Source organism: Agelaius phoeniceus, chromosome 5, assembly GCF_051311805.1.
Source record: "Agelaius phoeniceus isolate bAgePho1 chromosome 5, bAgePho1.hap1, whole genome shotgun sequence".
Taxonomy (NCBI): Eukaryota; Metazoa; Chordata; class Aves; order Passeriformes; family Icteridae; genus Agelaius; species Agelaius phoeniceus.
Genome location: NC_135269.1, coordinates 42,992,316 through 43,013,948, shown reverse-complemented (window position 1 = coordinate 43,013,948; position 21,633 = coordinate 42,992,316). Strand labels below are relative to the sequence as shown.

The following is a 21,633-nucleotide window of genomic DNA, read 5'->3' as shown; positions in this document are numbered from 1 at the left end:
CTCAGTCCATTCATCTAGAAGTAATTTGTGTGCTTCTGATGTGAAGTAATTCTGATTCATTCGTCTGTTTCTTATGTATTATATTATCAGTACCAGATTTGATTAGAACTGCTGTGCCAGATTCAGTAACTCAGCATCATAAATATGCTGCCTAGTAAACATAGTTTATATTTGAGATAATATTGCATTTCAGCTGATCAAATCCAAATATATTCACAACATTAATTTTATGCTTACAGGAATTCTACCTAGCCTATTTAATATGTCACATGGAATTTAATTCTACTGAGATCAAAAACCTAATCGAATTATCTTTCAAGCTCAATATCAGTTTTAGAAGTTTTACAGTTACTCATAAACACAATGAAATATTTCTCTGTTCCTATAATTGAACTGCAATAGTCTAATGTTTAATCAATTTTTAATTTAAGGTCTGTTGTCTAATTTAAATTGTGTTGTCTAATTTAAATGTGTTTTAGTTGCTGTGCTTAGAAATGTATATAAAGGTGTCAATTGCACATATGGACTGGAGAAGTTGCCATAATAATATTTTAACCCTTGTAAATTCTAAGAATACTTGTACCTAGGGGCCTCCTTCGTTCTCTTGCAATGGATGCAAGAGGCTGGTACTGAGGTGTGGAGCAAGGCCACAGCTGAGCCCTGGTTATGGGAGCATGGGGAGAAAATGAAGGCACTGCTCCTGATTAAAGACTGGGACATAGCTGTAGGGAGACAGAGCAAGAGCTGAGCTTCATACTGCTGTAGTGTGTTTTTATATTTTGTAATACTTTGAAGTAGTTTTGTTTTGTATCCCCATATTTTTCCCAAATGGTTTATCCCAAACTGTACCCCCTTCCCTTTACCTGTGTTATCCCTCTCCCAGGATGAGATCATCCCCAAACCCCCACCCTGGCTCTCTGTCAATCACTCCCTCCCCTCCATCCAGAAGCATCGGTCCAGGTTATCGAGTGATCAGCCAGAGGCCAGGGGTCAGCCCCCCAAGCCTTGCCCCATACGCTGTCCTAAATGTCTGTCCCCCAGTACCCATCCCTTAGGGTCACTTATTGGTTGGTAAAATGTTATCTACTTTTGGTTTCCACCTCCCTTTAAATGTGACCTTGGCACATCTCCCGGGGCTCTCGGCAGGAGGCCCCTGAGGTGCAGGAGCTCCCTTGGGATCCTAATAAAACCTTGGATTAACCCCTGCTAAGAGTCGGCCCTTTCTCTTCTACCGATGTCTCTGGTGTCTCTTGTGCTGCAAAGGCGCCCAGCCCAGGTGCCCTCAGTACCCTCGGGGCACAGAGAGTGTCTGCCCCCAGCCCAGGTGCCCTCAGCACCCTCGGGGCACACACAGACAGTGTCTCCCTGCTGCCAGCCCAGGTGCCCTCAGCACCCTCGGGGCACACACAGAGAGTGTCTCCCCCCAGCCCAGGTGCCCTCAGTACCCTCGGGGCACAGAGAGTGTCTCCCTGTCAGCCCAGGTGCCCTCAGCACCCTCGGGGCACACACAGAGAGTGTCTCCCCCCAGCCCAGGTGCCCTCAGTACCCTCGGGGCACAGAGAGTGTCTCCCTGTCAGCCCAGGTGCCCTCAGCACCCTCGGGGCACACACAGAGAGTGTCTCCCTGCCAGCCCAGGTGCCCTCAGCACCCTCGGGGCACACACAGACAGTGTCTCCCCTCAGCCCAGGTGCCCTCAGTACCCTCGGGGCACACACAGACAGTGTCTCCCCTCAGCCCAGGTGCCCTCAGTACCCTCGGGGCACACACAGACAGTGTCTCCCCTCAGCCCAGGTGCCCTCAGTACCCTCGGGGCACACACAGACAGTGTCTCACTGCTGTCAGCCCAGGTGCCCTCAGTACCCTTGGGGCACACACAGACAGTGTCTCCCCGCTGTCGGCCATGTTGGGGCTGCCCCCCAGTGTCTGCCGACTCGAGACTGGCCCAGGGCTCCTGAGAGGCTTGCAGAGGGACCAAGACATCATACCATAGTTTTTAGCAGCTGGTTTGGGAGCTGACACTGCTTTTAATAACCACCTCTAGTGAACCAGCTTGGACTAACACAATCCAAGTGCTTTAGGTAGTCAAGCAGGCCACAAATGGGATGGAAGAGAACCTCTCTGAGGTCATGGTGAATCATGTGAATCTGCTGTCTGCTTCCATGCTTTGACTCTGAAACCATGCTTTTCTTGGTCTGGTCTTTGCTGAGCAACATTTATCAGCTCTGTAATGAGGATCCTTGAACAAACATTACAACTTACATAACAGAACCTTAACTGGAGCTAATTAAACCCGATTGACATGAAATACTAGGAATACAAAAGGCTTATTCTCCAATCAGCCTCATTCTTCAACATTTATTTATTTATTCTTCAAATTTATTTATTTGCTTGTAGAAACTATGTTGGACTGTCTATACAGATACAAGTGAGTTTTTAAAGGATGTTCTAAGTATCACATATGGTTCAAAAAATCTGGGGCAGGAATGCATCCATCGAATTCCTATTTCTATTCATCCATCAAAGTCAGCAAATAAATATGTATGAAAATAACTCTTTTTTTAAAAATTATGCACTCATAATGTATCAGTTATTGGTTGCAGAACACTGTTTTTCACAGTAAATGTTTTTCACAGTAAATATGCAGCTAATATGTTTTCACTTGTCAAAAACTCTTCAGAATTTTATACAAAATAGATATTTTTTAGATAGAGAAGAGGCTATCTGTAGCTAAAAATATTCATTATACTTCCCTTATTTTGATCCAAATAGAGATATATCATGGTGAAAAATTATGAGTGAAAAAATGTGTGTTGTGGACAGGGCAGTTGAACCTTGTCATGACACATTCCATGTCCAGACTTCTCTCAGCTCTCTGAGAGTTTGATATGTGGAGGAATGATACAGCATAGAAAGCAAGAACCTCCTCCTGAAGTCTTTTTGGATGGGATTCAATATCCTCAGGATGTGTCTCAGACACAGAAGAACCCATATAACACATGGAAATGGTCATAAGCACTGCCAGACAGTCAGAGTCAGGGGAGAAGGATCCTGTCTAGTCTGACAAAGACATCTCTGCATGCCATTTGAGTGGAGTCTCATGAAGAATATTATTGCAGTGCCTTCTTACTGGATCTAAAGGAGTCTAGATAGTACTATAAATGCAGATGATTTTGCTGTTTGGGGTTGGTTTAGTACATTGCCTTCTTCCCCACTTTAGTTATCTTCTACTGCCTGACTCCATGAGATAGGTCATCTTCTCCTCTTGGCTGACTCTGAAACATGTAGCTCTTTCACAGTGAGTGAGCAATTTGTGAGTTTCCTCCAAATCCCAAAGTATGTAATTTGTAAGTGAAGATATTTTTTAACTAGATAATTTTTAATGAAATAATTATTTCATTATACATTCCATTACTTACTCACCAATGCTATAAATGGCTCATTCTGTGGGTTGGTTCTATATATATTAGCATTATCTTGAAATACTTGTAATGCTTTTCAAAAATATTTTTAGGGCTTTTTAATTATTGGAGACCCTATTGCATGCATGTTGAAAATTAAATTCCTTTTTTTACTATTTGTTGATTCCTTATACTGTATTGCATATTTATTTCATATTTTATCTCAGTGTGAAATTTTCAAGTACTGGCATGGGAGCAGAATGATTCATGTCATGAGTGTGAAAGAACTAGGCTGAGTTTAGTATTCCTTCTTCTAACAGAAGAACACTTCTGGTTTTGTTAATTTTTTTTCCTTTCTTTAAAAAAATTGCTTATTTTTTCATGCTAGAATTTTACTTAGGCTCTTAATTGGAAGAAATAAGGTTTTTTGGTTTTTTTTTTAATACAGAGAACTACTGGAGGAAAAGCAGAAAAAAGCAATCAGAGGCAGAGAGGCAAAGACTCAAGCTAAGCAGCTGGTGAGAATGAAGTGGAAGCAAAATAATTATTTCAGTCAAGGGCTTACAGCCCTTGCAGGAGCACAGCAGCTTCCATGGAGGAGCAGCAGTGGCACTGCCTGCCTACACCCTCTTCTCTCTGCAAGAAACTTACTTTAGTTGTAGAAGATGGGGATCATTGGTACTCCATCTCAAGCAGGAAACACAGTCAGACTGCTAAACCTAGTTTCACATTTAAGGAGCTTAAGAGCCTCTGTTCATGCCTGACATTATTTGTGATAACAATAATCAGCAGCAGAATGATAGCAACAGCATCTTTATCCAAACACCTTCAAAAAATAAAGATAGCTAAAGATCTGTGTGGGACTGAGTCATTAAATTCAGGCAGGTTCATGTTCAAGGGCAGTAATTACCATGTGACTCTTTCTTTTGTATATGTTGTGAATTTGACAAGGCAGTTTGCAAACCTATTTCAGAACTAAACATTGTACAAGAGCACAGAGAAAATGTTTTTGCATGTGCTTCTTTGGTAATCTGAATCTACTTATCCAATGGCAGAGGTCGTCCAGCTGAAAGCATTGACACTGCAATTTTTAAAGGAAAGGCATTTGCCCACCTTTCATTTTCAGGTTAATGTCTTGTCACATAATGCTTTGCTTAAAATGTTAATTGGGTTTGTTTTGTTTTATGTGGATTGGAATTTTTTTTATATACTGTTCTCTTAGGTGAGAGGAAGCTTAAGTACACAGAAACAAAGAAAATTAAAATAAAGCAAGTCTGAATTTGTAAGGACAGATGCACTTGTGCTGGGAAGAGAAGGATAAATTACAGTAGCTTTCCAGCTCAGAGCTCTGAAGAAATCTGAATGGTTGTTCCACAAACACGTCTCATTAAAGTTTCCTCTTCTGGGGGCGATGTCTGCTCCCTGGCTGAGTTCTGTGTTCAGTCTGCCAAACTAATACATCAAACACATCCACAGCTCACAGCTGCCATTGTCCTGGCACCAAGTGAGGAAGGAGAGTGGAGGGACCATGACTGAAATGCTCAGCATGCTTCATCTCTTCCAAGCACAAGTTGCAGATGGACAGTGCAGAGAGAAGGTGCCTCTGTCTCCCTCTGTCCTTCCTCCTCAGTGTCTTCAGTTCCAGACGCCCTGGACATACCTGACCTCAACCATGTGCCCAGGACCCTCCCATTTAATTCAGGTCCTTTGCCCAATCTCGCAATATAATCCTTGTCCAAGACCTTTCACTTTTTCCTGAGCCTTCCCAGTTGAGTTCCCCAGCCTTTTCAACAAAGTTCTGCAACTCCATTTTTTTGTTGCTCCATGAACAATTTTTTCTCATTTATGGCAGTTTCCATACCAATACGTAGTAAGGGAAAAACTGAAACTGGCAGAAGCAAAAGTATTTTTAATTTTAAACTCTCCTCGCAGACAAGTGGATTATTAAATTCTTGCTCAGAGTGGTCTGATAACTAATAAGCTATGTCCCCCACCTGCTTTGCTGGTAGAGACAAAGAAGTACAGAATCCTTGTACTGGAACACCTCAGAGGAGGACAATTGTTTCAAACTCTGGCTTAACTCAGTTGCTTGTCCAAAACACCTCAAACTAGGAGCAGTTTAGGGGTTTTTTCATTATATGGTCTGTTGTTTCAAGGATCAGGTGGGCTATCATAATGATTTTATTGGACCTTAGTGTATGTTTATCCTGTCTGGAGCCCTCTGCTGCTCAACATTTCTTCTGAGGTTCCTCCTTTGTGCAATGGCGTGTGCAGGCAGCAGAGACAGAGCTGTGGTGCCTCTCTTTAACTAGAAACATTTGCTTCCTTTGGTGCAGAGCTCACATCCTATTTCATCAATTATTTTGCCACTCTAAACTTTGGGACAGTTTTATATATAAAACAAAAATATGTGCTATTTTTTTTTTTTTTTTTGGTGGCCATGAAGTAATTAGTCACTAACAGAACTAATAGCAATTGCTAGCAAGTGATGCAGGCAGGATCAGAATAGCTCAGTAGCCCTCAAGAGTTTAGGAAAAATGTCTGTCAGTCCAGTGCTAACAATGTTTAGGGATAGGTTTGTAAGCTGCTTTTTTTGCTTCTGTGGCAGCGTATCAATAACATTAGATGAAACATGAGGGGAGACAAAGATGAGCCCATCATTAATAAGGAAATTTCTTAATGCAAATAACCATTTTAATACAAACCAGGGAGGTTTCTGACTTCAGTGCAAGTGTGTGCAATGCCTGTTGTCATATCCTTACACAGCCATGGAAAGGCCAATGCAGAATTTATTCTAAAGTCTGTGATTAACAAGTCTTAGTAGTCCCTTGAGCAAACACAAAACATTTTTGATATTGGACTAATAAGCAAATCTTGACTACAGTAAAAATATCTTTGGTCATATAAATCTAAGTGAGGATGAAATGTGAATAAACAGTGAGTTTGTGTGTATAAATCCCAGATGGCTACCAACAATTTTGCTATAAAATATTTATATTACATAAAGTCATGTTTTTATAATTTTGTTCCATTTCCAATTCCACACTCTTTTTTTTTTCCCTTGCTGTATTCTATATTTTGAATATTGCTTGGGCAATTAAACAGACAAAAATGCACAAAGTAAGAAAGGGTTTGTTCCTGGCCTAATTTTTTAAGGACTTGTATCTTTTGCCATATAGAATTTTTTTATTTTATGTCTGTCTTCAAGTCACTCTCTTCAGTACTGAACCTGACAGAAAATGATTAATCATCTAGAGAGGAAATTTACTGGAAATATTTAATAGCTATTGGGGCTCTGTGCAAAAGCATCCCACTGACAGTGCTGCCTGTGCATTTCTCTCTGAGATACTCCTCCTTCCACTCTTCCTACTTGTTTGTTACAAGTGAGACTGGCAGAAAAAAAGAAAGACAAAAATCTCTGCTTCAGAAATTGAGGATTTCCCCTGGCTAGAGGTTTTCTTGATGATCTATTGTGAGCAACTCTAACAAGCCAGCTTCTTGCAGGAAAAGACCTGAACATCTGTAAATCACTCTAGCGCTGGGGTGCCAAATCACCAACATGACATTGCTTCCTCAGGCAAGAAAAGTTACCCTACACCTGAGGAGTGACTGTCACTGGCAAACCTTGACACCCTCATCCCTGGGCAGCCACTGCTGTGTCTCCCTTTGTTTCTGGTTCCAAACCAGTGTCCTCTGGGTCATGTCACCTGCTCCAGTGCAGGCCTGAGGCAGGCCCTCTACCTTTCTTTTTCCCCTGTGATTCCAAGTAAGGAGAATACATGGGTAAATCAAAAGTCTCAGAAAACAACACAAATACAAGGAAGTTTTAGTTATATTTGTTCCTTCTAATGTCCTGAAGAAAATACCAAATGGTCTTTCATTCAGGACTAGTTTTAGTTGGCCACACTTGTGGGGATGGTCAGTGCAAAGCTCGCTGTATTACGAAAACTTTTCTTCTGCTCTCTGTATATAGTTTCTCTTTCTTTATGGTTTTTTTTTTTTTTTTTTGGTTTATTGGTTGGGGTTTTTTTGTTAGGTTAGGCTTTTTGTTTTGTTTTTGCTTGTCTGTTTTGGTTCTTTTTCTTTTGAGATACTCTCCTCTTCTACTTTGTAATATTACCTTCCTTTGCAAAGACTATTCAGTTTGATTGTTCATTTAATATTCTTGTATTCTTGTATGGTTTGCCAGTAACGAAAATTAGATGATAGCTCCTTTAAGCTATTTTTTTTGTTTTTTAACTACACTGGAAATGTAAATACTTGCAGATGTAGCCATGCAACTTCAGTATGTAAATTAAAGTGTCTTGGGAAGCTCACTGCACAGCACAGGCTTCCCCATGCCACAGAGAAACCTGAGAATTGAATAGTTTTTGAACTACCCTCAGAAGTTCTGCAAACTATACACAGAATTCACAAGCAATTTCCCATTGCCATTTGAGATTTTATGATGATGTGGTCCTATGTAGGACTTGGAAGCTGGCAGATTGGGCTTTTTCAGTCTGGATGATTCTGCTACTAAATAAGTGATGGAAGCCTCCATCCAGTTCTTGTTCCATTTTAACAGGAAGACATGGTGCAGGGGATCCAGTGGCTCAATTTAAACAAGAGGACTTTTTACAGCTTTAGCAGTTTTAGCAGAACACATTCCTCTTTCTTTAGTGCAATGACATCTTCACTATTCTCCTGTTGACGCTTACTTGAGACAATTGTTTGTAGTTGTTGATCAGACTGAGTCATCACTGAGCAAAGGAATGAAAAATGCTCCTAAACAAGGGACATAAGACCTAGATAAGCACAGTGATTATAGATACTATTTCATATGTATCTATTGTTTAAAGTCATCTTACCTTTTTCAGAATAATCTCCCTACAGGGATCTTTGTAGATTTAAGTAGTTTTTATTGTTTTATTCTTTATTGTACATGCTTAATGACAAGTCCTATTAAATTTTTTATTCATATTTAATTGATGGAGAGTTAAAATCTGAGTCTTACAGTTAGGTGTGGTCTAAATGAACATTCTTTGTTTCAAATGGATGACCACAGTTATAATTGCCCTGTCCTGAACTTGCATTTGTTTCTTTACTTTTTCTAAAGAAGATAGAAGTTTCAGATGTTTGCTCTACTGATGAATTAGATTAGAGATGAATCTCATTCTTGGCTGCTGTGAACTGAATGGGGAGCATGCAAGAGGCTTGTTGAACTGATTATCAATATTTCCTCTTTGCAATTAAACAGTATATGTTATTAGTGGCCTTTTAGGCAATTAGAAACCTGCTTCATAAACCTCTCAGAAAAGTAGATGTGAATTATATGATGACTTCATAAATCTGAGGATCAATAAGAGAAATAAGTCTGAATCTTAATTACTAATTGGTTAATTAAATTAAAGATTACAAATTCATTTAACTGTTGAGATTGGGATTATATGCTTGTACCATATACGCAAAGGGTATTACATTCAGAGATTCACACAGTCTTTTCTATCTTCTGTTCTAAATTATGAATTCAGAAGTCAGAAATTGAGAAATCTCTTCCTACAATGTTGTTATTAAAGGCTCATAAACATGGACATCTAAGAAAATATTTCAGCTGCTTATGATAATGCTTACAACTATGGAAGGATGTCTGAAACATATCCTTATATGTCAAAAATATTTTCTCTGTGTCTTTGTCATTCTTGGCTCTCTAGAGGAGAAAACACTCTCTTATTCCTCAGCACAATTTAATTTTTTTCAGTATCAGGAATGTTTTTGAAGCATAATAAGTGTAACAGACTTGAAAATTTAAACTTTGTAGAGGGTGCCAGAGGTATCTATGCTAATGATGGAGAGATTGTGTACTATCTCCCCCGGCATGGTTTTGTGAGAACCATCAAGTACTATTAAAAGGACTTTTCCTCCATTTTGAAATTGCATGGAAAACCCCAAATTCAACTAAAAAAAATAACAGTCACAGAAAGAAAAAATTATTATTTGTAAGAGAAGACTGGACTGAAACACAACAGGAATATAGATGTGGCCTGGAAAGGGAGAGTTAGCTGCCACCCTTCAGACCTCCATCTGTGCCACTTAATACAGTTTGCACTGTGAATTTTCTTAGTTTCTGAGCACTGCTGTTCCCCAGACCCTTCTTCAGTGCATACTTAATAGTGCTACAGTAAAAAAAGCACAGTTTCTGTCCTTTGAGAAAACATGTTTGGGATTCATAAAGAAATTATCATCATGCCTTTTTTGCCCTCCCTCTGCTGGTAGCTTAAAGCTTTCTCAGGATTGTGTAGTGGATCAAGCTCCATGCCCAGTGCAGAGCAGTTGTTTCAGTCTTTCAGCAGTGGGAGGGACATCTGCCTCCTAAATATGTACACTAAGCTTGTCTCCAGGGAGGAGATCCAGTTTTGATACTCTGATCTGGCCAAGGCCATTTTCACAGGAAGGGGCAGCATCAGCAGACTGTGGATGAGCTGAGAGGCAAAATCCAGTTTCCTTTAATGAAATACGTGGTCAGAAAAGTCCAGAGACTTTTCTAGGAAAAGTCTAATGTTGGGTTTCCTGTGAAACAGATGTCTAATAATTTTCCCCTGTAACTACCAGAGGTAGTTTGTTTTGGGGCTTATATTAGTGGACATTAGATAATATTAGATATCAGATAATGGAGACATGCTCTTATAAAGTGTCTAAAGCCTCTGGGATAGCCCACTGACAGTATAAGGAGATGAGCCTCAGTGTGGGGAATCTGCCTTCCTGACCATGGTGTTTCCTACACAGATTCCACTTCAAACTTAGATCCCTTTTTGTGTAGACTTTAGAAGGCCCAACTAGTTATATCAGTCACTTTGTCATATGCAGGTAGGAAGTGCCAACCTCCAGAACAGGATTTGGGTTATGAATTCCCAGAGATGCCTAAGATCTCCTGTCCCTTCTTTTTCAGGGGAATTTCTCTGTTGGTTAGGCAGTCAGCTCCCTCTAGAGCTCGGTGCTTTGTGTATTCTCTCTGAGACATTGACTTGGGCTTTGGAGGACAGGAGGGCCGTGGACATTGTATGAAAGACAGAGGCCTGAAAGTCAGGTGCTGCAAAAAGTTCTGATCTTGAGTTTTGTCATATTGGAGATGAGCTCAGGGAGTTCATTAATACTGAGAAGTCTGGGTGAGAATATTTACCCTCGGCTGGAGCAAATTCTCGCTTTTGACTGAAGCATTTAGACATAGAGGTGGTGCAAGTGGTTGTGTCCACCCAGTTCTCCTGGTGCCTGTGCTCAGGTGAGCAGTTTGAGCCCTCTGAGCTCTTCTGACAGCCAGACTGAAAGCCTCTACTCCAGACATCAGAGTGAAGGGAAGAAGAATATCCCTATCCTTTTCCTGTGGAAATGGTTTCCAGCCATGGGCATTGGTGAATTACCCAACCCACATGGCTAGTCAGCTTCTCATTTTTGAAAATTGATTTTATCCAGTTTGCTGTGTTGTAATTGGTATTCATTAACAACTGGAATGAAATAACATAAAAATTTCCTCAAACCATTAATTGAAGGGTCAGCTGCTGGGTAAATGCATCCAAGGGTGCATGCTTTGATTGTTAAGATCATATCGCATAAAATTTATTTTGGAGCAGGGTGTAAGTCCTGAAATCTCAGAGCAGGTTTTACAGGAGGGATGTATACATGCATCTCCAAATTACACATTTCATCCTTATGGTTTACCCTTTTCAAGATTTACTGATTTGTACTGTGCAGAAAAAGGCTTGATGACAAGGTCCATGAATATGCTTCTCTTGGGAAGATATATTCACCAGCTCCCTGTGTTTATAAGAATTACCATAAAATAGTAATGTATCCTCCAGACTAGAAAAGCCTTTTAAGTTGCATTATTTTTCCCATTGAGAGCCTTATACTATTATTCAGTACATTATTGACCCAGCATGCTCACAGTTTAATGGATAAAGATAATATTCTCATTGTATTTATTTTAATATCTTTTTTAAAAAAATACATAATTTCTCATTATGCTTTTAACAAATTTATAAAGTGTCCCCAGAGAACTTCCTTGTTGTGCTTTGTTCACACTTCCGGTGTGATGAAATTATTCAGATTACTTATCAGTGCACTTCTGATGCATGGTGAGAAATGATATAACAAGAGAAATTCTCTGTGTTAACAGATAAGATGGAAAGGATCAAAAAGGATGACATTCACCCTGGTGTAATAACATAGATTCCAGGAGAATGGGTCCCTTGTGTATTCCAAAGCCTTGTCTCAGGCGAAATTTAGTGGCAGAATAACATCATTGTAACGAAATACCATATTTTGAAAACAGGTTTGAGAAAAAGGCAAAAAAGAAAAAAATTCTCCTTAGAGATTACTTACATTCCAAGGGTTTAATGTTAGAAGGAACCTTTTATTATAAAATGAAATCTGGTCAAAAATTTAAAAATTTGATTTTTTAGTGAAAGCAATTTGATGAATCCAAAGCACATTTTTGACGTGAAGGGTTTGGTCATACAATTTTGGTGGATTCCACCACTGCATTCCAGTTTGGGATAGGAAAAAAATTTGAAAAGTGAAAAAATGTTCTGGCATAGATAAGCCTTTTTCTCTTCAAGTCAGCTGACCTGCCAAGATTTGTTAGCCTCATTGCTGTCTCTGAGCTACCCTTTATTTCTATAGAAGATAGAAGAGCCAAATCTTAAAGACCGTTTTAAGAAAACCCTTTTAAAATATCTTTGCAAAAATAGGATGCTGCAAAAAGGTATGTGATTTTATCTAATTTTATAAACCTCAGCATTTTAAAATGTATTTGAATGTAGTGAAAAAACCTTTATGATTTCAGAGAAACTGAAATTCTAATGTTAAGCAAACTGATATTTTAGTTGTGAATCAGTGCAAAATATGGTCTATTTGCTTTGTATGATAATGTCTTTTCAGAGCTTTTTAGCTGTGTTGTTTTTTGTTGTTTTGCTATTGGATCTTAGATGTATTCTGCAATATTTTATGTTCTTAAGCATGTGAAAATCTGAGAACTTTGTCTATTTTTTTCTCTTATCTTGCACAATATTATTTGTTTTTACTCTTTAAACTTCTGAAAAATCTGAGATTTCTTTTGCAAGTGTCATGGCTTGATTTGTTACATAGCTCTTCTCCTTAACTGTTTGAGCTCTTTAGTGAAAGAAAAGAGACAAGCAGCAAAGCTGTAGATACTTTGAACACAATTGTTTGTTCTTCATTCTTCTACTGTCAGACTCTGCTTTCTTCTGGTGATGCAAATCATAAATTTATGGACAGACAAATATCTCAACTTTATGTAAAAAGCAGGATGTTTATAGAGCCATTGAGGATACATTCAGTGGGAAAGAAATAAGTGCTTCTGCTGCTAATTTAGGATCACATTAGGTCTTATTCTTATCTGGGCAGCCAGAAAGCTTTTGAGCATTGCTGGCACAATGACAAAGCCTGGTTCTGTTGGTGTTGGATACTGCTCTGTGGACGTTGCTCAGGCAGAAGTGGATGGCAGGGCATAAAACAAAGGCAGAGTAAATATTTGTACTTTTCTCTCTTTGGCAGCCTAACTGGGGGGACAAAGGGGAGAGATTTGGCTCCAACCATGTTTGAGCTTCTTCAGGATTTCTGTCCGGAGGAAGAGACTGTAAAGGGAAAACATGTTTTGTGTTTAGCAACATGCTGTCTGGAGATATCTGGAGAAAAGCTTCAGCAGCTGCTGCCTCCCCTTGCATCCTACAGCCAGGGTGTTCAGCCTGGGGCAGAGCTGAGGCACAGGGACTGCATGGCTCTCACACTCTGAAGGGCACTCCATCCTCCATGGCCCTTTGTCTGAAGTCAGGTTGGAGTCTTCCAGTTAATTTATTTTCTTTGTAACTATTCAAAAGCTCCCTGCATCAAAGAAGGGAGTGCAGGTGCTGTGTCCTACCTGCACTCCCCACCAGGCCAGGAGGGGAGCATTGCTGTGTTGGTGAAGAGGACACTATCTAGCACAGACTAGGTCTTGTTCTGGAAGACACTGAGTGCACCCATTTCTCTTTGTGTAAACCCATCTCTCTTCAGAGATGTGAGGTGTAGTTTCCAGGTCCTCAAGTGCAGACATTCAATCTGTAAACACTGAAGAAGTGGTCTGACTACTTGGCTATTGAGACAATCTTTGGATCCATCTGAAAAAGCCAAAGCTGTTGATGCATTTGACCTGCTCTGCTCTGGGAGCAATATCAAACTGCTCTTTAACTTACCTGCTAAAGTGAAAGACTCAGTTTTGTCTCATGCCTTTTGTTCTTTACTGCCTTCAGCAGTGGGCTTGCTTTTGGGCAATGAGCACCAAACAATGCAACAAAATTCCCTGTGCACCTTGTGCTGACAGATAATGTTGCCTTTATAAAATGCCATGTGATAAGGCAGAGAGTTGCATGCTATGTAAGAATGGCAGCTCCAGAGGAGGAGTGAAATTTGGTTTAACTTCTACTATGTTTTGGTGGTGGTTTTTGTAGAATATACCGCATTTCCCTCCCAGATCATGGGTAAAAGTTCAAATGAGTTCTGAACAGGGATGACAGCCACTGTTTTCCTCCTCTTTATCTCCAAGCAGTCCAGAGTGGATGAGTAATGATTTTGTTCCAAGAAGGTACTGTGCATATCATCTCTCATATATTCTGTTCTTTTGTTTCTGCATCATACAGGCAGAGCAAGGAGCAGTGGGAGTGGGAGGACAAATTAAATGAATAGTTTGGAGATGCTAGTCCTCACATCTGAAGGATACACTTTTGGGAAGTTCACATTTTAAGGAAAAAAATATCACATTTGCTGCACCAAACTTAAATGTTGGGGTTAGGAAAAGATGGCAAACTTCCCTGTTCATTCCTGTGGTTAGCTTCTTTCCTAGGGGTAGAGGTATGTGTGACAAGGCACAGAAAACTGTTGCAACACAGCAAAATCATCATCTAATCCAGTGATTTCAGAACATGTGTTGACCCTTGGTTGCCTGGACACAGTCCCAGACCTGCTAAAACTTCTTTGTTGAAAGCAGTAGGAGCTAATAGGTGCCATTAAAATGCTGTCTAATGGGTGTCCTGCTTCCCTATAGTTACTGCATCAGTCAATATTACTCACTATGGAGACACAGCAGTGTCCTAGTTTCAGCCAGGACAGGATTAATATTTTATGGTAGCTGGGAAGTGGGCATGGCCAGGCCCTAATATTATTTGATACCATCTCATGTCACTTGTGAGGGGCAGGAGTAGGAGACTCTTGTTGTGGAGCACAAAGCACTCCAGTGTTGTTTTACTTTCCATGTAAATGCTTTCTTTGTCTTATACCTTTTGTTATTGATACTGTTGCTGTTACTGTTTGTTTTCTTATCTAGTTGCTGTTTCCACTTCTGATCTCAGCCTGTGGTTTTCACTTCGTGCCTCCAGTTCTCAAATCCATCCCAGGAGCAGTAAGGGGGAGGGGAAGCAGGGGAGAGAGTGAGCAGCACCTGGTTTGGGAGAGTTTCAGTGAGGGAACTGAATTGGGGAGTACTATTCCTAAACCACAAGCAGTAAAAACAAGAAACATTTATTTTCCTTAAAATGTAAACTTTCCAAAAGTGTATCTGTTTTCAAACACCAAAATGTTTGGCTATATTGTAAGAACTCCTCAGTTTATTGTGAAATGAAAATTGTCTATTAATATAAAAGGCTACTCACTCCTGTATGTTTACCAAATCTTTGCCATAGGCAGTGAAAGTCAGTGGAAAAACCCCATACTGATACACAGAAAAGAAAAAAACCCTGACAAATGCCAAAATATGCCAGGCTATATGTGTGTAAACACAATAGGTTATTTTGCTTGCATCAGAGAATAAACATTATAATAGGGCTTGATTTGTTTTCTCAGCCTTTGTCTGCAGCTAAGGTAGAAGCTCAGTATCTACTATGGCAACAGAAATCTGTGCTTGTGCTGGATAATTTCCATCAAAACTCCTGCATTGCCTCCATGGGTTGAAGCCCAGTGTGTGAAAAGGCCACTGGCTATTTGTAGCCTTGTCATGTCTTGTTCTGCTCAGAGCAAATCTGGATGTGTGTGATGCTGTGTTTTAAACCCTGACAGCTGCTGTCATTTTGTGAGAGCTCCTGCAGGAAACTAGAGTTTCTGCAGGAAATGATAGAGCTCTCTAGAGAAAGGTTTATTTCTTGTAATTTTTTCCAAAATAATTTTCAAAAACAGTTTTGCACAGAAAAAGGATTAGATTTTGATCATATTTACTCTCATTTAATCCAGTGATGTAAACAATCCCCATAATCCAAAAAATCTATTAATGAAATGATAGCTACATGAGCAAGTTGGACATGAGCCTAACCTGCTCCTTTCTCTTTATCACCCTGCCTGGCTCCAGCCCCACAGATATGAACTTTCTGGAAGCTTCTCTGCATATTGCAATCTAATCTTCTTTTGGAGCTTTCAGAAACTTGATTCAAACCTAAACAAGAAGACTTTCCTGCCATTTCAACACCAGAACTCTCTTTCTCCCACTGTGGTTCGCTTCCATTCCCTATATTTTGTTTTTTGACAAGTGGACAAAACGGTTTCAGTGTATTAGTACTTTCATCCATGTAAATACTGGAGTAGTTCTAGCATGCATATATATATATATATATATATATATATGCATATGCATATACACTGTCATGGAAAGGATAAATGCTCCTTGTGACTTTCTTAAATTTGGAAAATGACAGTTTCAAGCAAGTGAATCTTTTTGTGGAAGGCTTTATTAAGGGGGAAAAAATGGAATGAGAAAAGGATTTTAAACTTTGCCTCTAACTTGGACGAAGGCACTACTCCTTAATTAGGTTTGTCATTCAGAATCTTTGTTTTTGAGAGCTGCTGCAACTAGTAGAAGTGGATTTAACTTGGTTTTTAATTTTAAGAAAGAATGGAGGTGACTTCCTCCATTATGTTTCCAACCTCTTATATTTGCTATCTTATAGTCTCAACTCTCACCCTAGAAACCAAAGGTTCTGACTCACTGGCCATAGCCTATCCCTCCAGGAGACAGACCAGGTTCAGTCTGGTTTCATCTGGGGACACTCTCCCTCCTCTCCTCTTGTTTCCCTTCCCCACACCCCGAGTCACCAATGTGGGTGTTTGACCAAGAGATTCTTTTGACCTGATTTAGGCTGAAAAACATATTAAGTGTATGCCTACACCACATTAAACCGCTTTCAACCTAGGCAAAGGTTGGGTGCCATCACTCCTGTTTAAGCCACTGAGAAGCCATGGAATATGGCAGAGTGAGATGAAAGGCTATTCTTAATGGCAACAAGAAGAGAAAAAAATGTGTTAATGTGGGTGTAGCTGAGACTCTGGGGATCCATTTTTAAAAAATAAATGTATAAATGTAATTCTGTTGTTGATTTTGTTTTGTTCTTTTTTTTTTTTTCTTTTACTTTAGGAACTGTGAGGAGATGGAAGAGGCAAATGAGCCAGAAATAGTGACTTTATGACAGTTCTTGTCTGTCTGTGGGAGGTTATTTCTTGAGAATTATCACTGACAGGATGTTTTTCTAAGGATGCCAGTAGTAGCAGGTATATTCATGCCCATAAGCTGCAAATTGTACCTCTGGAGGTGTGCAAGCATAACATAAAAAGGAAATACTTTTGATAAGAATAAGAGAGTTTGGATTGTCCTTCACAGAAAATAAAGAGCAACTGTAATCTGAAAATCTTACATCAGGAACTGTGACTAAAGATAGAAGACACAGTAGCAACATGTTCTGGAAGCTGGAAAAAGGGCTAGATAGGTCATACAGCATGTGTTGCAAAGTTACAAACTTCAGTAAAAGCCATACCACCATGTCTTTTCTATTGCTGGTAAGCCCAAGAAACCTAAATTTTTCTGTGTAGAAAACATAAAGCAATTAAAAGACTGGGATTTGTGAAGATCTTGAAATGTCATACAGCCTGTTGGTCCTTTCCTCTCAGCAGGCTCAAGGACTTCAACATTTTTCTTGGCAGATGTTGACTGGTCCTGAAGACAGCTCTAGAAAAAGGGCAGTGACCACATTAGTTGATCTACTTCAGCTCCCACCTGTCCCTTTTTGTTTAATGTTTAAGACAAGTCTACTTTTGCAATTTTAGACCATTATATCTTCTTCTAGGCAATATGAATAGGGAGAAAAAATTGCTTTATTCTTTGGAACAGCCTTTTATGTACATTATGTTTTTGAGATATTCATATATTTGAAACCAGTTAAATTTTCATTGCTCTTATAAAAACCCCAGCTCTCTCACTCTTTCCTTCTTTTCTAGATTTGATTTCTATTGTTGGACAGCTCTGGACTTTCCTGTTTATTTGCATTTTTATTGGAAGTGCTGCCCAAAATTTGTCCCTTTTCTGGTCTTGTCTTACTAACAAGGAAAATGCTTGCCACACTTGAGTAAATCAAAATGATTATTTAATCTCTCTTTCAGAGTCAAAAACATTCAGTGTAAAACTGAAAGGGAAGGATTTAAGAATGCATTCAGTGGAATATAAGCCTTCAATTAATTTGCTGTATTTACTTCCTTTCTAAGAATAGAACCTGATTAAATGTATCCTTTTCCCCATTGGGCTAAGTAAAGCATTTCTCTGCAAGTATTAGTAAATTCTATAACTTATTTTCTTGTAAATTGGTTTTGAGAAAATGGAAATAACTTTTCATCCAAAAAACTCTAAACAATTTATCTTGTTCAGCATAACAAAGCAAGTTGTAATTGTGGCTACTGCTCCTGAAAAGGTTAATAGTGGACTAACATGATGAGAAAATTATGTGCTGCCTTCAAACAAGGCATATTTATGTATTTCCTCTGAAACACATAAGAGCCTTTATAGCTCCTATATAAAATACTAGGGTGAAAATTTGAAACTTGCTGAAGTCTTGAATTCTTCTTTGTCATCTTGAACATTCTAGAAAATTACTGATGTGATATTTTACTGTCACAGATTAAGTACAAAGGAAAAAAGAAAGAAAACATAACTGTTATTTTCATGGAAGACCATGAACTACTGTTCAACTACTGTTGAATTCCCACACTTCCCTGATTTAAAAAAAAAAAAAAGAGTTCCAAAAAGTATAGTGAATATCCAGAAATTAATATAAATACATGGCATGGTGACTTAGCAACCAATAATAAGGTGTCAAACTTTGATTCTATCCAAAATAGAGGACCAGTAGGACATTTTATTGGTAGCACTGAGTAGGTGGTAACACCAAGATTTCCATTTAATTGACTAGGTTCTCTGTAACAGAATTGCTTTGAGTCCCCTCTGACACCTGTGGGAGTAGGTAATTATTCTGTTAAAAAAATGAAAATATCATATTAATCAAGTCTCAGGCACTGCTCAAGGCCCAAATCAATACCTACTTAGTGAGGGGATATATAAATAAAACCAGTACATGCATATAAAACTCCACTCTTTAGGGACATATTAACCTGAAAAGTTTTTACTTATCAATACATAGTGCAGTAAACAGCATAAAATGGTGAAATGATCTTTGAAGGAGATGACGGCATTCTTATGTGACTTTTATGCATCTTCTTCCTACAACTAGCACTTGTTTTAACTAGAAATTAATGGAGTCTGAGGAGTATGATAGCTTCAGTCTCAGAGCAGGAGATCCCTTCTCTGGGGAGGATTTGTTTTGAGGGAAATGCTTCACAGGTCTGTTCTTTGGCATGGCCTCAAAAAGAAATAAAGTAAGCTTGGGAAGAGGGTTGGCAAACTCTGGAAAAATGCAGCCATGGCTGAGGGATGACTTCAGATGGCTTCACTACTGAAAGAAAATGTGTTGTGGAGCTGCATCCTGTCATAAACAGTCCTTAGGAAGGAGGATAGAGGTAACTGTGCTTTCTCAGAGAGTAGGTTCAAATTTTCTCAGAGAGTAATGCCAATCTCAGGCAATTACAGCATATGGAAACAGAACCAGTAGTAATCATGTGTAGCCCAGGATCCATTTTGCTATTTGTGATTTTACATTGTGTGCAGGAGTAAATGTAGATGGCTTTGAGAGTGTTTGAAATCTCTAGCAAGTTCAGCTGAGAGACTTGGTCCAGCTAATGCTTCTTAGTTTAAATCAGGGAGAAAAGAGATGCAAGCATCAAGCACCTGTGGCCCAGATAAGTGCTCTGATGTTCAGAAGTGAACCTCTCTTTGGTGATATTTTCTCCACATGAAAGTCTTCCTTTGCATCAAATTGAGAAATCTTGTCCATTAATAGAAGGAATTTCATATTTGATGGATCAGCATTTTCTCGCTTAACATTTTATTGAGCAATTATTAATCTTTAATGCCTAAATATTCCTCCATTTCTTTAACTCAATTACATGTTTATCTCCCAACTCTGCAAGTCTGACAGCTATTTGTGCCTGTTTGCATCAGAGTAGCCCAAGTGAAGTCAGGGGGAATACTCCTTGGCTTAAAATGATTCATGATTTATACTGCTTGTAGAGCTTGCAGTAAGGAAACAATAAGATGCATTATTCTAAACTTTGTATGTGTGCATAATTTAGAGGGGTAATTTTTTTGTTAAATATAAATGAATGATGAATAAAGCCCTTAGAGGAATTAATTTTTGAATATTTCCTCCTTTTATTCATTCAAGCATCATGCTTCCTTGTTGCAGTTGAAATTAAATAGCATTGTCAACCAGATGATAGAGAAATTAGGGAACACTATTTCATGCGAGACAATAGGAGCTGTCTGCACGGATAATATAATATCACTACAGGATTTTTGCTATGAAACTGCTTTTGGAATCTGTATAGGACATTCTTAAAGTCTCATAGCCTTGCCTCAGCTGCTGTGTGTGATGCTGTTGGCTGCTGCCACTGGCTGATAGTTTTAAATTATTATCTCACCCATGCATCAGGTATATGTCTGAGCACTTGCTGAACCAAGGACCTGAGCAGACTTGCTCTTTGAAGACAGAGTACTTCTATAAATCCATACTCCCTCAATATTAATAGTCTGTCTGCAAATGATTGAGATATGAGTATTCCTTCCACAGTGGAGGAGATGGAGGAAGCTTCCTTTGCTTTTACCACTAGCCCCTGGACAATATTTAAATCACAATGAGCTGAAACAGAAGTTCTCTCACAGCTCCTTCCTTACTGATTCTTCTCTCTCATATCTGCAGCCAGCACCAGCACAGAAGCCTTGAGGAGAAATAGAAGAGAATTTTTAATACCCAGTCTTCTAAAAATGATGGAAAAAGAATTATATAGTCCCTGGTGAGATCATTAACAGGTGTCTGACAGAACATCTCAGGATCAAACGAAACTGGATAATTTTAATTGTTCTCTCAGGATTGACTTTGTAATTCTAACACAAAAATTTTGCACATGGATATTTATCTTTCATAAAGAAAGGATAAATTTTTCTTTCTTTGAAATGCATTAATTATGAAACTGCTTCTAAAAATGCTTTTAATGATCCCCTTAAAAATTTCAGCTTTTGCCTTCTGTGATATTGGAAATTGAAAGTATTTTCCTTAAGTGCTTTTTTAAATTTTATTTTGGAATATAGCTCGAGATTATATCTGGGTTTTTAGGTTTTTTTTAAAGAACTTTTTTTTAACTGAGAAAAATTGCTGTTCATTGAAATAGCGCTTATTATCACCGTGCTTTTGCAAATCTGTAAGTCCCTATTATTTTGGGAAATTGCCACCAGGAGACTGAAGAGATTCAGTACAGATTTCTGGAGATCATATGTTTGGAAAATGAATCTAGTACTATCTATGCACTTTGTATGAAATATGTGACAGTGTGTCTCATAAACACAGCTAATCTTGCTAATTCATATGGTCCATATAATATACCTTATTTTTCCAGGTTTGCATCTCTAGTTTCACATTCTTGTGCAATATCAGTGTGTGAACATATCTGGGCTTGTGTGTTTTTGTGATTCTGTCTTTATTAACTGAAACCATATGAAATAAGCCCTTATGAAGAAGGGTAAGAAGTCTGGTTCAGGATTTGCTGGCTTTTATTAGATCCAAGATGAATCATAAATTTTCTGTTCTCTAGTCAGAGGAGTGTAATTTTAGGCTTAAGTTCCTGGTGCAAATGTGTAATATTAGTTTTTCTTCAGTAATGTTCTTTTTAAAGCCATTCTTTTGATGATGTTCTCAGTGTTTAGCTCTTTAAGTCAGAAGTGTATTTCTATGTGTGGTGTGTGCAAAGGGGCAATGGGATGGAAGGCAGACCTGTGAAAAAGGGGAAA

The 21,633-nt window shown here is 38.9% G+C and overlaps 1 long non-coding RNA gene across 1 annotated transcript; it reads left to right on the top strand.

Moving 5' to 3' along the window:
- Window positions 1-1,009: 1,009 nt before the first annotated feature.
- On the top strand, window positions 1,010-1,518 carry LOC143694053 (uncharacterized). The gene is made up of 3 exons (XR_013182228.1): window positions 1,010-1,276; window positions 1,325-1,380; window positions 1,433-1,518. It is a non-coding gene; the product is annotated as an uncharacterized LOC143694053 (long non-coding RNA).
- The last annotated feature ends 20,115 nt before the right edge of the window (window positions 1,519-21,633 follow it).